This window comes from Coffea arabica, chromosome 5c (assembly GCF_036785885.1).
Source record: "Coffea arabica cultivar ET-39 chromosome 5c, Coffea Arabica ET-39 HiFi, whole genome shotgun sequence".
Taxonomy (NCBI): Eukaryota; Viridiplantae; Streptophyta; class Magnoliopsida; order Gentianales; family Rubiaceae; genus Coffea; species Coffea arabica.
This window is the reverse complement of record NC_092319.1, coordinates 13,354,357-13,359,495: the sequence shown is the minus strand read 5'-3', so window position 1 is coordinate 13,359,495 and position 5,139 is coordinate 13,354,357. Positions and strand designations below refer to the sequence as shown.

General features: G+C 37.4%; 1 long non-coding RNA gene across 1 annotated transcript; it reads left to right on the top strand.

Annotated features, from left to right (window-relative positions):
• Positions 1–1,700: 1,700 nt before the first annotated feature.
• LOC140007446 (uncharacterized) lies at positions 1,701–2,266 on the top strand. The gene is made up of 2 exons (XR_011814759.1): positions 1,701–1,870; positions 2,235–2,266. It is a non-coding gene; the product is annotated as an uncharacterized lncRNA (long non-coding RNA).
• The last annotated feature ends 2,873 nt before the right edge of the window (positions 2,267–5,139 follow it).

The window sequence follows — 5,139 nt, the reverse complement described above, 5'->3', positions numbered from 1 at the left end:
ACACTTCTTTTCACACCTAAATCGACGTCAGAAAAGCTCCCCAGTAAGCAAAGACGAAATGATAATTTGGCAAAAATTGATCATAAGAAATAACATCAGCAATCACTCCAGCTACAGAGATCAAAATCTCCCTCTTGGTATAAAAGTTTGAGCTGCTCCCAGGTAAAAACTCAATTCATTGTTTAAACTTCCCTAGTGAAATCCCAATTTTAAATTTCTGTTCGGGTCTATCCCGTGGGTCTATCCCAAATTTAAATTTCTGTTCGGATCTATCCCGTGTGTCTATCCCAAATTTAAATTTCTGTTCGGGTCTATCCCGTGGGTCTATCCCATTTAATGTTCTGTCCGGGTCTATCCCGTGGGTCTATCCCAATTTTAAATTTCTGTCCGGGTCTATCCCGTGGGTTAGACCCCAATTTTAAATTTCTGTCCGGGTCTATCTCGTGGGTCTATCCCAATTTTACATTTCTGTCCGGGTCTATCCCAATGTTCTGTCCGGGTCTATCTCGTGGGTCTATCCCAATTTCGGGTCTATCCCGTGGGTCTATCCCAATTTTAAATTTCTGTCCGGGTCTATCCCGTGGGTCTATCCCAATTTTAAATTTCTGTTCGGGTCAGTCCCGTTTAAATTCTTGTTCGGGTCAGTCCCGTTTAAATTCTGTTCGGGTCAGTCCCGTGTTAGAATTCCTGTTCGTTGGAATCTTTTGCAGCCCAATAACACAGGTAAGTATTTGGTTTCTACTTCTTTGTCTCAAGTTTTTTTCAAAACTCAGACAAAGAGGGGCAAACTGTAGACACCAAATTTTGAATAATTTGTATGTATCATCTATTTCATGATTTTCATTTTAGATTGCTTGCATTTTAGTTCGTTATTGTGTGTTTTGCACTATTAGTTGTTATGATATTTTAGTTTTATTCATGTTCGCCATTTTAGTTGACCTATTTCATTTGCTATTTATTATTATTTACTTTTAGTTTTAGTTTTTAGTTTTAGCTTTTAAGTTTAAGATTAGCATAGAGTTTTTAGAAAAGAAAAAGGAAAATTTGTTCACAAAAATATGTTTATTTCTTTAAATTTAATCTTTGGGCACTTTAGTTATTTTTATTAAGTTATTTTGAGAAAAAGAAAATGATGAAAAATGAAAAAAAACTAAAAAATTAAAAATGGCCATTTTTGTTTAGTTTTTTGTTTAAAATTATTTTTGTTTTGTTATTATTATTATTACCTGGTTTGTGTAATTTTGTTATTATTATTATTTATATTTTATTTTATCATTTCTGTAATTATCAAGTTGTTTTAAAAAAAAATTAATTAAAATTAAAAAAAAATTACCGCAGCATGCACGCTGCAATTTTTTGCAGCGTGCAAGGTACAACTTCAATAGCCATCGGATGGCTGGATGGAAGAGGGAGGATAAGCTCTTCATCCTCACCATCCGAGAGAGGGTTTACGGATTGGAGCTCATATAAAAGGAACAAGAATCAGCAGCCGCAAGGAGGAGGAAGGATAGAGAGCACGGCTGAAAGGAAAATTCTGAAAAAAACAGAAATCAGAGAGAATAGGCATCAAGTGATGGCTGCAAAACCAAAAGGAAAACAGCAAGGAAGAAAAAAGGGAGTGAACGGCAAAAAGAAAGAAACAAGAGAAAGGCTTGCGAGGAAAAGGGGACAGGGATAATTGGCGGCATAGGTTTTGGGCAGAAGAAAGGGCTGGGTTCAGAAAAGAAAGAGTGAAAGAGAGAGACCAAAGAGGGGAGGTCAAGAGTAGGAACGAAGCAGCACCAGAGGAGGAGGAAAACAAGAAACCGAGGGAAGTCTTGTCAGCGGGAAACCAAGGAGAAAGCCGGCAAAGGAAGGTACCGGAGCTGAGGTAAGAGACTGAAGTTTTCATTTTTTTCCATCATTCACCCGAATCCAGATTCAAAAACCTCAGGTCTTTTCTTTAAAAACTAGTTTCTTAGCTTCTCCATTTTCCCTTCGTGACTGAGATGGGTCTCGCGTTTTGTTTCCTGTTTTGTTATTTGTGTCGCTATTGATGTTTCAACCGTTACTGAGTTAGGGGTTTGCTGTTATCTCTATGGCTTTAATCTTGTCTATGGAGTGTGTATCACCAGGTTTTGATAGGAAGTGAGTTTGAACTATTGGGTTTTCATGGGTTTTGCTGATCTTCTGGGTTGATTATATCGGATAAAATTGTAGAAAGTAGCCAAAGTTTGCGTTTTTCTGTTTTTCAGATTTTCTGGGGGAAGGCAGGCAGTGGCTAAAACTATGATTTTATTGTTTGACGCAAAGTAATTTGGGTTGAAGATTTGGGTCATTTGGGTGAGGTATCTACAAGTTTCATCGAGGCAAATAAACGTTTATAAACATGCTGGAATTGTAGAAAGGAAGTTGAGCAAGTCTGTTCTAATGTTGCGTTGGTCACTGCTCTTCTTGTTCTTGTTGTTTGTTTGGGTGTCGGGTTATGGTTTGGCATATATTTGTGCATACAAGTCTGCTGCAACAAGCTTGAAGTTGGCTTGTTGAAGCAGCGTGGAATTTTTTCTTTTGATTGCCCAAAGCTCGAAGCTTTCTTCTCTTAGGTTGCTGAAATTTGTTGTTCAACTCTTTGTATTTATTGCTACTCTTGGATTGCTGTGTCTATTATATGCTCATGAGAAATCTAATGAATGTTAGGCTGCAAGTTTTCTGTGGTCTCTGGAATGAAAGCTCAAATGGCCAAAAATTTTCCAAATTGCCGCATGCTCTCTCTTGCGTTTTTTTAGTGCATAAAAATGAGACTTTGTGTTTGAAAATGGGATGAATGCTGGGTAATGTTGTTTTTTGGATCCAAATTTTGTTGGTTTGGCCATTAGGCAAGTTTGTATGGCATCCAAAATTCACCAGAAATTTGAACCCAACATGCTAGAGTTTAGGTGAGGCGGCAAGAAATGTTTTTCTGGTTGTTGTGAATCTGTTGAGGGGAATGGATCTTGAATCCTTGATTTTGCATCATTGTATGGTTTGTGTTAAGTTGGGTCTTATGGGATTAATTGATAGGCTTGCACGTTTCCTTTCCTTTTATGTCCACGGCTGTTTTCTTGCATGAATGAAGGCCGAGAATTGCAGAAAGTTTTCCATGTTTTGCATCATTTCTTTTCTGTGTTTTTTTTTTACTTGTTTGAATGCCAATTTGTGTGTTGTGTTGCTTAACTCAAAGTGTGGACATTGGGTTGAGAAGGTTTGATTGAAGTTTGTGCTAAATTCGGAAGGTTGTGTTTAAAAGATGAAATTGCCGCAAGCTTGGAAGCAAAAGTCAGCAGATTTCATTCTTTTTAGTTGCAGATTTTGAAGCTCTTTACGTATGCATGCATGAAACAAATTCTAAACTTTGCACTTAAACCCCTCAAATTTCCCCTTGGCTCACTATGGCCCAAGTAATTTGAATACTTAATCAATTTAATCCCTCAAGCTTCTCCATGTTCCACAAAAGCCCAAGCATGTTCTCATTTCTTTACAATTAGGTCCTAAGGTGGGTGTATTTTGAGTCATCATTTGGCCTTTCATTGTTTTTGGGACTTTTGAAGCTCTTAAATTTTTCAATTGGTTTTATTTGGTTGATTAATGGTTGCTATTGAGTTTTCAAAATGCATGTTTAAATCATTCGTGGACCCTTGTTCATTCTTGGACCTTCAAAATTCCATAATGTTTGTTTGGATCTTGTTATTTACTTGGGGAACTTTTTGTGTTTTTTAATGTTTAAATTAGGTTCAAATGGTTGAGTAGTGCTTGCTTTTGGGTCTTTAGTAGACGTTATGCTTGGGGTTTGGATGATCATGCCTTCTGCCTTGGTCTTTAAGTAGTTTTGACTTCATTGAGTTGCAATTGAGGGAAAGTTTGATGTTTTGGTGGATTCAAATTGTTTAGTTTATATCTTATCACTAAATTGGTGCATTAATCTTTTGTTTTTGGTGATTTTAGCCTAAGTTAGTCTTTTCTTGGGTGACTCTAGCCAAGTTGAGTTTGTTTACTTCCTTAGTATCACCAACAGGGAGGTATAATCTCTTTTACCCCTTTTGTTTCTCTCCTATGTGACTCAACGTGCTAAGTGAATTGCATGTCTACTTTGCTTTCCTAGCTTTTCTTTAATTCCTTTTACTTATGTCATTTACTTTTTTGTTTTCATTAAGTTATTCTTTTAATGGGGTATGTGTACACCTCTTGGCTTGTAATAGATAGGGCTTTGGCGAGCAATTTGGTCCATTTTCCCCTTCCCCTTTTGTTTTAGTTAGTGAATGTAATAGATTCATTAGCTTGGTTGCATGCCTATGTGTTACGTGTTACTTGCTTTGTTAGGGCCTTGCATCTAGTCGAGCATGCTCAGTGTTATGTGCTATGTGTTTATAAGTGATTGACATGTCTACTCGCTTTCCATAGCCTGAATGAATGTGATGGATGAATGTACGTTTCCACTAGTCCAACGCTAGTCGGAATTCATAGAATGGGCTAGTCCAACGCTAGACCCTTAGGGATTTCCCCTCGTTAGTACATGTTTGCATGTTCATTACATGTCATGCATTCTTTTTAGTTTTATCATTTTGCATGCCCCTCGAACCCCTTTTCCCTCCATTTTAGGATTTTTGCATTTCATGCTAGTTATAGGGTTCATTTGCTTGAGAGTCACCTTAAATATGGGATATAGACGAGTGTGGCTTTTTCTAAGCCTTAGCACGCTTGTATTCCCTCTATAAAAGGGCAAATTGAGTCACGATTTAGGTCTCCCCGTACCCAATATGCATACATTCCCTAGGATCATGCATCCACTCTACCATTTTATACTCTTATCACACTTTCATTTTTTTCTCCCATCTTGCACATGTGCACCTTTATATTTTCACTTGCACACAAACACTTGTAAATACATTTGCACACCTCCACTTACATCCTATTATTTTTATTATTTTTCTCACTTCACATATCCTCACGTTGCATACATGCATTCCATTCATTTGCATCCCACTCGCATTATTCGTGACCTCTCCAAAGGATCATTATTGGGCTTCACAATTAATGTGATTGGCGCCACTCAACCTTTGAAGAGAAATTTTACCCAATACCCCTAGGTCTAGGGTTTGCATTCATGTAGTGCATCCAAATGTA